This window comes from Canis lupus, chromosome 8, assembly GCF_011100685.1.
Source record: "Canis lupus familiaris isolate Mischka breed German Shepherd chromosome 8, alternate assembly UU_Cfam_GSD_1.0, whole genome shotgun sequence".
NCBI lineage: Eukaryota > Metazoa > Chordata > Mammalia > Carnivora > Canidae > Canis > Canis lupus.
The window spans coordinates 69,787,793-69,800,118 of NC_049229.1; the positions used below are offsets into that span (position 1 = coordinate 69,787,793).

General features: G+C 57.5%; 1 long non-coding RNA gene across 1 annotated transcript; it reads left to right on the forward strand.

Moving 5' to 3' along the window:
• Positions 1 to 7,239: 7,239 nt before the first annotated feature.
• Positions 7,240 to 11,850, forward strand: LOC111097249. Its single transcript, XR_005362969.1, has 3 exons — positions 7,240 to 7,372; positions 8,161 to 8,266; positions 11,049 to 11,850. It is a non-coding gene; the product is annotated as an uncharacterized LOC111097249 (long non-coding RNA).
• Positions 11,851 to 12,326: the final 476 nt, after the last annotated feature.

Sequence of the window (12,326 nt, forward strand, 5' to 3'; positions counted from 1 at the left end):
ACACGAGTGTGGGAGTCTGCTCCCTCCCAGGCCCCACAGGTCACGAATCTGGCTGGAAGGATGGCAGGCCCCAGGCTGGCTCCATGCAGGCCCATGACAGCCGTGATCTCACCGGGCCCTCCCCACTGCCTGCGAGAGACATCTGGGGTCACTCAGGGAGGGCCCGGGGCTCGCTCTGGTCGTGCGCCCCCATGTGCCAACCAGCTCTAGCTCCCCCTCCCATCCTCTCCAGGTCGTGACAGAGGGACAGCCCCACATGAACCCCCACTTGTGGAGGAAGGGCTCCAAAAGCCTTTCTGTAAAGGCTCAAAGAGTAAATATTTTAGGTTTTGCAAGCTGCATATGGTCTCTGTTGCATATTCCTTGCTATTTACTTTCTATGGGGCTTCAAAAATGTAACACTGTTCTTAGCTTTTGGGCCACAGAAAATAGGTCTCAGGCAGAAACGTGGCCTCTGGGCTGTAGTTCCCTGAGCCCTGGTCCACAGCAGTACAGATGTTCACGTGGCACCAATTTCTCCACTTTGGCCTCCCGTAGACTCCTACTCGTCCTTCACAGTCCCACTCAAGTGCCCCCTTCTGCATAAGGTCTTGCTCAGCTTTCCTCCTCCAGGCACCTACAACCTCAGAACTGCCTCCCAGCCCAGCAGGGCCTCGGGGCCTTGGCATCCACCCCAGGGATCACCCCGATTCACCCTTCTCTTCAGTACCTGCATGGGCATCCTCCAGGCACTGGGGCTAGAAGGGCATGCTCAGTGGCAACATTGCCCAGACTCAAGGTCTCCAGTTTCCCAAGGGACCCCGTGCAACGTGGCTCCCGCCCGAGTGATCACCGCCACATCCAAGGTACAGACCAGGGTCTGAGAAGTGAAGATAGCATGGGGCAGACCACACTGGGACAGGGACAAGTCATTTCCAGAGAGGACCCGGGGAGGAAGGGCCATGGGGCCAAGACCAGCTGGGGCTGCGCTGGGGCTGGAGGAAGGGCAATCTGAGGACGGGACAGCATCACCGCGGCTTCAGATCACACCATGAGGGCCAGGTGGTGTGTGTGCGCTGCTCTCAGCACAGGCCTGGGCCGAACCGGAGCTCAGAACCCATAGAGAAGAGCTGCGTGCATGGGGCAAGCATGAGCCATGCTCTGCGAGGTTGGAGACAAAGCAGATGGGGCGCGTGGTGGAGACAGCCTTGCGGGGAGGGTCTAGGCTCTGGGGGCCCCCACTGCTGGAGGGGGCACTTTGGGCAGGCCAGGTTGATGGGTCAGGAAGCCCCAGGAGCACCGTGTGGGAGTGGGTGGGGTGGAGTGGGGTGGTAGGACTGGGTGGTGGAGAGCTCCAGCGTGGGTGTAAGTCTCAGGGAAGGGTTTGAAACTCAGTTGTGGGAAGCAGGAGCTCTCCCCTGAGGCCGGGACTCAGACCCCACCGTCAGCAGGACGGGGCCAGCGATGGGAGACCGGTCGTGTCGTCCTCAGCTCAGCGAACCCCACGGAACCTGAGTGTCTGGTGTCTGATCAGGATACGTCCAGCCCTCGGCCTGAGATCCTCCGAAGAAAGGTAAAGGCTGAAGTCTTTCTGGAGCAAAGGACCAGTTATGTGTGCAGAGGAGGCCCCAACACAGGCTAAGCCTGGAAACTTCCACCAGGCCAAATAACCTTCCGAGTGACTGGTGACCTCGGCTCACCCTTTCCACCTGGCAGGGCTCGGGGCGGAACCCTCCTGCGGGCTGCCTTCTCTCAGCGGGGTCCCCGAGTGAGAGCCAGGCTCTTCGGAGAGCAGAGCATGCCTGCTGTGGCCGGGGTGGCTGGGGTGGCTGGGGTGGCCAGAGTGGTGGGGGTGGCCAGAGTGGTGAAGGTGGCTGGAGTGGCTGGGGTGGCCAGGGGACCAGGGAAGCCAGGGTAGCTGGTGTGGCTGGGGTGGCTGGGATGGCCAGGGTGGCCGGGGTGGCTGGGGTGGCCAGGGTGGCCAGGGGGCCGGTGGGCCCGCGGTGACTGGGGTAGCCAGGGTGGCTGGGGTGGCCAGGGCGACCAGGGAGGGAAGGGGATGCCGGGATGGCCAGGGTGGCTGGGGTGGCCGGGGTGGTCAGGGTGGCTGGAGTAGCTGGGGTGGCCAGAGGACCAGGGTAGCCGGGGTGGCTGGGGTGGCGAGGGTGGTCGGGGTGCCTGCTGTGGCCGGGGTGGTTGGGAACAGGGTGACAGCACACGTGGCCCCCCTCTCACGCCCCTTTCTGCCTCTGCAGCTTCCGAAGCTTCCCCTCCACAGGCAGAGCTCGCAGCCTCGGGATTCCCAGCCCCCCAGGGCCCAGGGCAGCAGGCGTCCCCCGGGTGCCAGACGACGTTGGAAATCCTGCTCTTCCAGCCTTAATGGAAAGCACGTTGACCCATAGTGGGGGAGCAGCAGCCGCGGAGCCGGCCAGCGACCCCCAGCCCCGGCCCTGGCTCTGGGGGCTCGGGGAGGGGGGTCCCGCCACCAGCCAGGCCTGGGCCACTGGGGCCCACGCTGTCCCCCACCCACAGGCCTCTGAGCAGCAGGCTGGACTAGGTCTGCGGCCTAAGCTGCCAGTGGCTCTCCGGGCCTCAGGAGGTCAAAGCCCCGGAGACGGGCTTCACGCGTGTCTCCGAAGAGCCCCTCGCAGCCTGTCAGCTGCCTTTCTGGAGAAAAGCACAGCCCCCCTTCCCCGTGGTGGGCAGAACAACGCCCCCTCGAAGATGCTTGGAATGTGGGGCTCTGTGGGTGGGACCAGGGACGGCAGGGGGCAGCCGGTTCTGGAGCACCGGGGCGGGGGCAGTGTCACCACAGGGCAGGAGAAGGGAGGCAGGAGGTCAGAGTCCAGGAGGCTGGGAGAGAGGCGGAGGTCAGAGCCGCACCACCAGCCTGAGGGGTGGGGAAGAGGCCCCGGGAGCCCCCAGGAGGAGCCGCCTGCAGACGCCTTGATGCAGCTCCGTTTGGGACTTCTGACCCCCAGAACCACAAGAGAATCCATCTGTGCTGTTTCAAGTTGCAGTGGTTCCAGCAGCTGGAGACCCCCCCACCCAGGCCCCCCGGCTGCTCCCCTGCCCGGGCTCCCCGGGCTCCCCGTGCTCCCCGGGCCCGGGGTCTGCTCCAGCCGCATCTCACGGTGGCGGACGGTCAGTGACAGCCTCACCGAACGGCCCCCGGAGTGGCGCCCGCGCACCTGCTCTGTGCCCCCCACTGCCCGGTGCCCCGGGAGCCACGGTGGGCTGCAGCGGGAGAGCAGGGCCGCTTCCTCCTCAGGCCCGCAGGCTCGCTTCTCTCTCGGCACCTCGTGACCCCGAACTCCTGCAGGCACCCGTGGGCGCCTAGGGGCACAGTGGCCAGGAGGGGCTGCGGGGTCTCTCCCAGGAGGCTGCAGCTGGTCCGATAGGAAGGGGCAGACACCACCCCCACCTCAGGCCCGAACAACCAGCCGCTTTGGGCCGATCCTGGGACCCAGAGTTGGTGATAATGAGCGGGGGTGAGAGTGGGTGGCCGGGCCCCTGAACCCCCACCCCGGAACAGGTGCCGGAGGCCCCGGGAGCGCCCTGGGTAGCCAGCTCATGCACGGGATAGCCTGCCTGGCCGAGGTGCCCAAGCCCCCAGACCCAAGAGCCGACACTGAAACTGCTCTTCCAAGGTGTCCTCTGAGAGCTGGCTGCACCCGGGGACAGTCACACGTGCCCTGCCACAGCCCCAGGAGGGAGGGTCGAAGAGCCGGCGTGGAAACCTGCTCAGGAATGACACGAGGCCAGGGAACCAGCTGGCCTCTGAGAGCAAGGGAGTGAGGCTCTGGTCCTAGACGGGCAAGGGCCCGGGGCCTGGGGCCTGGGGGTGGGGAGGGGCAATGGCACAGCAGGTGCCAGGCTGGAGGACACCTGCCCCTGCCCTTGGCCTACACCTCTTCACGGGGTGGGGGGGAGGACATCACCCTATTTCTGTGGGGGCCCAGGTAAGAGCTCTACAGACACAAGGAGCAAGTGTCCGGCTCACACACACACACACACACACACACACACACGGCCATCCCTGTAAATAAAGTTAGGTCCCTGCAAGCCGAATTGGTGGGTCTGAGCATCCGTGCATTTTCTGTTACGGAATATCCTGCCAAGCTGTCCCCCACCCCCCACCCCAATGTCGTCCCCGGGCTCTTGGCTGTGGATGCGTCCGCAGGCACCATGCCGCACGCCCCTGTCAGCCCCGGGTGTTGGGCCAATGTCACAGATGAAAAAAAAAAAAAACGTTCAAAAAACATCTCATTGTTTGCTTTTGTCATCTAAATATTCCCGGTTGAGAGGCCCTTCGGATGTCTGCTGCTGATTTGCCTCCTCTTCTGTGAATTGCCTGTTCAGAGTCTCTGTCCATTTTCCGTCGAGAGCTATTTCTAATTAATTTGTGAGAGCCTGTGTTTATTTTTTTTAAAGATTTTATTTATTTATTCATGAGAGACACAGAGAGAGGCAGAGACACAGGCAGAGGGAGAGACAGGCTCCATGCAGGGAGCCCGACATGGGACTGGATCCCGGGACCCCGAGATCACGCCCTGAGCCCAAGGCCAATGCTCAACCGCTGAGCCACCCGGGCGCCCCGAGCCTCTGTTTACTAAGGGTATCGCCCCTCCGTCTATCAGAGATGTTGCAGATGTTCCCTCCGGGCTGCCATAGATCTGTTGGGCTGGTCCTAGTGCTCGGAGGCCTGGTGGTTTCCGTTTGCGGCTGCCGGGGCTTGCGTCCTGCTCGGGACGGTCCTACCCGACCTCGGGGTTCTGGCATCGTCCCTCTGTCTCCTGATGCTGGCACCCCTCGTAATGTGGAACATCTCCAGTGCGGGCAGGACGTTCGTTTGGCCTGAAGTGCGGACCGACCTTGGTAGGCCCCCAGGGGGTGAAAGCCACACCGCTGTCCCCAGTGACCAGGAGGGCTGGGGTCTCACGGGGACCCTCCCAGGAGGGCTCTGTGCTGGAAGGAGAGGCAGGTGCGCAGGAGGAAGGCGGAACTCTGGGGTGTTCTCAGTCACTGACACCTCGGGGTGGGGGTGGTGGAGAGAAGGTGTCCCCCCGCCCCCCGGCCCATCACCCTGGTCTGTGCTGCACCTGAGCAGCAGCTGGACCCCAGGTCTGGGCCTAGCTGAGTTGGAAAGCTCTCAGAAGCTTTCAGAGCCATTTCTGTGTTCTGGGGGCATCAGATCTCGGGCGGGGTGCTGGGGACGCCCAGAGTCACTGTGGCTGTTGTCGCCTCTGCTGGGCCAGAGCCCTCCTCTGGACCAGTTTGAAGAAAATGGGTGTCCCCCGCTTGGTTGCAGGGGCTCCTGGCTACACCTCCAGTGGGGTCACATCCAGCAGGGTCTGCAAAGTGGGGAAAGAGGCCAGGGAGGCGGCTGGGGCTGCAGAGACCCTACTGGCCACTTCTCGAGCCTCCTTCCAAAGGTGGGAAGAGGTTTTCCGACTTTCTGCCAGATGCAGACAGGACACGAAGGTTATAACCACGGCCGTGACTTAGTGGGTGCTTCTACAGGCCGAGCCCCAGGCCAGCTCTTTGCTTCGTTGTCACCGGGACCCACAACAGCCCCGCAGGATGGACTCGTGACGCCTACCTTACCAAGGAGAAAACGGATGCTCAGAGAGGGTGAGCAAGCTGCACGGAGCCCACAGCGGGTAGGGGAATTAAAGTCGCCTAAGGAGGCGTAGAGCGGCCGGGCTGGGAAATGGTCAGCAGAGCGCCCTTCGGGTTTTTATTTATTTTATTTATTTTATTTTATTATCATTTTTTTTGGCCTTTGGGGTTTGCATGACGTGGGTGCTTGAAAGACTCAAGCGCCCCCCCCAGCCCCCCTCTCTTCTTGGTGTCTCTTCTTCTCTTTCCAGAATGCCCCACCACCTGAAATCTGTAACAATTCGTAGCAAGGCCCCAAGCAAGGCCCCAACCCCCCCACCCCCAAGATGGGAAAGAAACTGGAATTCAGTAACTATATGACAGTTGCCGTTCATTTAAGAAGCTCCCCCTGTGAGCAAGTGCTTAGCCAGGGACCGTCCCCACACCTGGACGGCGCCCTCTCCAACCAAGGCCGACGCACGATCTGGAGGGGTTCGGGTGGGGAACATTCTCACCCGTGGGTCAGCTCTCAGGAAGGAGGGCGATCCGAAGGGGATCCCGGGGGAGGGGGTCTCTGGCCCGACCATCGGGGACAGTGGTAATGCAGGGCGGCGGGGAGCGTGCAGCTGTCCTGCTTGCCAGCCTGCGGAGGTACCAGACGCAACACTTGCAAAGCTTGTTGAATACATCACGGAGAAGTCCACGACACGATGTTGGATTTCGAGTGTAAAAACTCAATAAGCAGAAAAAGAAAAAGTGCAGAAATCAGGATAATGATCACCCCTGGGGCTGGAGGGCTGCTAACCTGATGGGAGGCGTGGTGGTGGGTTTCGGGGCGTGGGTGGGGGGCACTGGCCAGACTGTGTTTGTGTTTCTTCCTCTGGAGGAGGCTGGCTGAAGGCGTGTGCCTCTCACTTTATGGAAATGCAATGTGTACCCCTTCGATCCATGTACTTTTCCGCTGGTGCATCATACTCCAGTAAAAAGTTAAAATTTGTTGAAACAGGAGCTCAGGGGACGAGAGAGTTTGAACACGATTCTGGAGGCAGTGGGCAGGCCCAGCAGGCCTCTGAGCAGCAGCAGTTCGTGACCAGAGCTGGTTTTGGATGATGAATCTGGCAGGGCGTGTGAGATGGGCTGGCGGGGGGGAGAGGGGGTCGGCTGGCGTCTGCTCCGAGACGGTGGGGAGCGCAGGTGAGAGGTAATTCGCAGCCGCCCCGGGGAGGAGAAGCCGTGCTCGAGCTGTCTGGGGCTTCATTAAATATCAGAAAGAGAAATGAACCAATTTCGCGGCCCCGGTCTGTGCCTTCTCCCAGGATGTGAAGTCAAAGGCTATGCGACCCAAGGCCAGTAGCAATCCGATTAATTCCCCTGGATAAAGCCTTTAATCTAACACATAACAGCAAATTCTTGTTTTTCCATTAAAAACAATACCTCGGCCCCCACGTTGGCTGCCAGGGCCTTAATGAGATCCCCTTTCCCACCCGGGAGGCTGAATTGGACCTTTGTTTCTCGCAGCATGGGGTTCGGAAGATTGCTAGTTTGGCGGTAGGGCCAGTTGGGGGTATTTGCATTGATGGGGAGCGTGAGGCTGGATGTGACATAAGCAGCGCGGGGTTCTCGGTGACCTCAGCTGAACTGGAAGTTGGCCTAACTTCTTGGAAGAATGTGTGGGGAGGTTGGCTGGGGCCAGGCCCGGGCATGGCCTGGGGTGGAGACAGCCTTGGGCCGGGATCAGGGACCTAGGAAGGATCTAGTCCTCGCCACATCACTCGCTCACTGGGTGACCTCGGTAAGTCCCACCCCGCTCTGGCTTCTGTGTCTCCGCATGTCAGGTGGGACAGTTGGCCTCCTGGGGAGGCCAGTTACCCAGGGAATCAGGTGTCTGGGTGCCCGGCCTGTGATGTTGAGGCCTGAGCATGACCATGGGCAGTAACATGCTCCTCCACCTAACTACAGGGGACAGGGGTAGCGGGGAGGACACCCCCACGCCACTGGGGGACACAAAGGGTGTTGCACCATGGCAGAGGGGAGCCCCGTCCAACACGGACCCCTACAGAAAGTGACTTGCCCCCAGAGACAGTGGTATAGACACCACCTGCCTCCCGGGTGGGGTGACCAGCTCATCCTGCCTTGTCTGGGACTCTCCTGGTGTTGGCCCCGAAAGCCCCACATCCCAGGAAAGCCCAGGCCTTGGCAGACCAGGATGGTCGTCACCCACGTCTAGTCCCGGGTGACAGCTCAGCCCTCGAAGCAAACTGCCACCAACTGCCCCTGCAGGGGGCATCCAGGTGGGTGACCCAGACCCTTTCCCCGCATCCAGCAGCACGTGGGGACCCGACCCAGAGCCGAGACTGCCCTCTTGACGGCCCTGGTCACGGTGACCCCTCCCATCCCATCCTCACAGAAGGGGGACCGATGCTTCTCTCAGAATCCAGTCAAAGCTGGCTTGCTGGGCAGAAAGGGACAGTCCCCTAGTCTCTGCCTATTGCTGGGATGCTGGCTATCATACCTCAGGTGGACAGGTCCCCCTTCTAGGCTCTGGGCTCCATTACCCTCGTCAAATCCTCTTCTTGCCAGAGATCCCTGAGTTCACAGCATGCCCTCCAGAAGGACCCAAGGAATGGCCTCATGGCCCCAGCTGACTTCTGCAGCCAAGCGAGGAAAGCCAAAGGGACCAAACCAGGTGAGTGGCCCCCTCTAGGCAGAGCTTAATTCCGGCCCGATGTGTGCCAGTCATGACCTTACTTGGCTGGGGCCTCAGGGCCTGGCCCACCTCATGCAACTCTGCATCCTCCAGCTGACTCAACTTCCAACAAGGAGCAAAGCCCGTGGTCATGGGGCAGCCACTCGGCCAGGTCAGGGGGTCTTGGACCTGAGCAATCACTTCCGAGGGAGCATTAGGGTATTGGCCCAGCCACGATTTCCGGGGCTGGAAGTCTCACCTCTGTTAACGAGGTGTCACTGGAAAGGTGTCCAGGGCAGGCCGGGATGCCGGACGGGCAGGCACAGCTCCCAAACAGACCCCGCGCGGTGCCGTGGAAAACCACCTCTGACGCCTCCTGCCTACCGCCCAGCGGACTGGGGACACTGCTCGTGGGAACTGGCAGCCAGTGGTGACCTGTGAAATCAGGACTAAGGGGATGAAAATGTTTTGTCACCGAGAAAATATGTTTATGCTTATTAGAACAACATTTTTTGGGCTCATATAAAATAAACACATTGAGTCGAATGTTGCTACAAGTGCTCCACTTACAAAGAGGCGAGGAAGGTATGAGATTGTGGTCAGGAGCTGGCAAGGATGAAAAATTATAGCAGGATTAGCTTCTTGTGTTGTAAATTGGAAAGTCCAGAGATGTGTGGCACTGCTGCGGAGGCCCAAACTCCGAAATGAAATTTATTCTTGCTGTAAAATCTGGAAACGACGTCTTCACGGATAACAAATACAGAGAAAACATGATTTCAGCCTCGATATTTGGTCTCCTTGCAGACGGTTTTCATTAAAAAGGGCTTTATAAAAATGATAAAAATGTTACAGTTTGCTAAATTAAGTCTGAAACAGCTCTATTTAATAATCTGGTGCGTTTTAATCATTTTTTTTTTGAAAAGCCTGACATATTGAAAAGAACCTCAGTCTTGGATACCATTTTAAAAAAAATGAAGAAAAGAGAAAAGGAAGCACTCTCAGCTCATCTTGGGTTGTTTTGCTCATTTCTTCACTTAAATTTGTCCTCCTCACTAAGGATTGGCACCAAGTGAATAAACATCTGATGCCCAGCTCTCCAGGCCTCCAGAGCTTTTGTAGCTGTGACAGGGGTCACGCGACAGTGGGTTTCCTCGTTCAGTTTTCTCTTGGGAATCAACTTGAAAAGGGTAACCGTTCTGTTTCCATCTTTAGGTTCCATAATGCAACACACTAAGGAATGGGGGTGTGCAAGGTGGGAGGGGGCAGGAGGGACAAACCATACTGGGAAGCCTTCTATAAAGGTCTCATGGAAAGTCTTTGCCAAAGAGCAATGCAAAGGGCCTTCCAATGAGTCCTTAGAAAAGTCTCAGTTTTGGAGCAGGAAGTGGAATTTGAGAGGCAGCTGTGGGGAGTTGTAAGAACACTGGGTTCAGACTACAGAAACCCAGTGCTATGAAACCATCCAGGGCCCAGGACTGTATGTATGGATGGATGGATGATGGGTGGATGGATGGATGAGTGGATGGATGGATGGAAGGATGGATGGATGGATGAGTGGATGGATGGATGGATCAATGGATGGATGAGTGGATGAATGGATGAGTGGATGGATGAGTGGATGGATGAGTGAATGGATGAGTGGATGGATGGATGAGTGATTGGATGGATGGATGAGTGGATGGATGGATGGATGGATGGATGGATGGATGGATGGATGGTGGGTGGGTGGATGGATGGATGGAAGTTTTGGGTCCTGACTGCCTATAATAAGGGAAGGACATGTGTTCATCTTGACAATGTACCTGACACTTGCCAAGCATTGAGTCCACTCTCACATTATCTTCCTCAGTCTTCATAGCAACTATATTGATTTTATGTGAGAAGATAGAGTCTCAGAGGAACAATGTGTTACAGGCAGCATGACACAGCCCGTGAGAGAGTGAGCGGAGCTCCCAAAGCCTGGGTCCAGGTTTGGAAGACTACAGTTTTCTGTGAAACCATCCCAAAACCTATGATTATTTTCATTGTTAAAGATAATGCTTTTGGTTGGTGGAAAGATCTAGAAGTCATCTTTCCTGTGCTCCATGGATTCTTCCAGACTTTCTGATATTCTGGTCAAGGACTAGGAAACATGGAAAGACAAGCTTTGATGAGGAGCCAGTTGGAACGGCACTGGGAGAAAGTTTCAGAACAATTTTAAAATTACAATTTAAAAAAGAGGGGGTGAAGCAGCTGAGGTACCTGGCATCGTGCTGGGTGCTGGGTATGGGGTGCTGGGTGCTGAGGAAGGATCCAGGACATAGTGGGCTGGGAGAAGAAGGTAGAGACCTGCTTCCAGAAGTGGAAATCTTTGTCTTGAATTTTCTTCATAAGCACTGCTAGATGGGAAAATGTGCGGCCCCAGAATATGGCCCAGAAGGCATCACGGTGCAAAGTAGCAGAGGTGGAGGCCCGGAAAGCCCTGACTACATCCTCTCTGCCAGATGTGCCTTGGAGAGTCACCTTACTTCCCTTGGCCTACATTTCCCACTCCTGAACGTGGAGCTGATACTGTCTACACCCTGAAGCCACTGTGGGCATGGGATGAATGCGGATATGGTTGGTCACCATTGAGCTATAAGGGTCCCCCCACACAGAAGGGGCTCAGGACCCTCACCAAGCCCCAGAGCCTACCTTTGTGAATCCACCCCCTTCCCCACCCAACCGCCCAGGCCCAAAGCACAGCCATGACCTTGGGATCTGCCTTCCTTCCTGGACCTGACCTCTTCTCCTGCTCACCCAGGACCCTGGCAACTTCTGTGGCAGGAAGCCCACAGACCCCAGCATGAATAGGCTCTGGGATGGCGCCAACCAGAAACATCTTGGAAGCAGCTTAGTGGATGTTGTGGCGAAACCTGGAAGGAACACCATCATCTCTGGCCGGCCCCTCCCTGAGAACGCTGCCATAACAAGTAGTTATCCCCTTTGCTTTTTGTCTTTTTCTTTTCTAAACAAGCTTATTAAAGATTACTTAACTGCAAAGTGAAACCATCCCCAAGCTACTAAGTAGGCTGTGACTCAGTCCGTGAGACCACGGTGGCCTCTGGGCAGTCATCCCTGTAGGAACAGGGATGTCCACTTCTGGTGTGGGGTCCCAGCAGGTCACCTTTCCTCCAGCAGTGCCGTTGCCCTCACCTCGCGCAGTGTCAGAGCAGTGCTCTCACCCCAGCGTATGAAGATGCAGATTCCAGTCTCATCAACGCAGAACCTGCTCCGTCCACCACTCCCGTGGACACAGTTGGCCAATCACCCATGAGATCAAGTTCCCCCCCCAGCTCTGGGGGCTGTCTTCCATCTCTTGATGAGTGAGTGAGGACACTGCTGGGCAGAGGAAGGCAAGGAAGGCCCAGTGGCTGCCCCTCTGTCCGGGGTCCTTGCATTCTTCGCCACAATCATGGATCAGGAATTCCGTTCTATGATTTTATGGAAAGACCTGATGTCTCCTCGTTCCTGTAGGTGCCTGAGGGACTGTCAGTTAAAACCCTCACCCAAATCCAGAGATGACTATGTTTGCCTGTCCACTGGCTACCAGGTTAGCAATGAAATTAAAGCAGAAAATGGTTGATTCTTGGTGAATCCATGTTTTGATCCCAGAACCATTTTGGGGGGCCTAGATGTTCTCAGGCCATCTGTTGTAATGTCTCCCTTGGAATTTGATTGGGAGCCACCAAGAAGCCAGATCGACCTCCTGAGATCTGTAAGGATTCCTATTTGCAAACTTCAGCCTTAGTTGTGTGACACCCAGAGTGGTGGGTCCCTAGATCCTCTGCAACCCAAACGTGATGGTGTTCACAAGCCCCTCTGATACCCAAGTGTGCATGTGCACATTTTTCTGGGAGCCATAATTTCATCATATTTCCAAAGGCCTCTATGTATGATGGAGAGGATCCTCCCAAAGAAATGTCTAGTCTCAGGAGAGGCTGTGGGGGGCAGTAGGAAGGTTTGGGGTCAGATAGCCCCAGGTTCCCATGCTGGCTAACTGGATAACTGCCCGTCAGCGAACTGGTCTGCATGTCTGTTC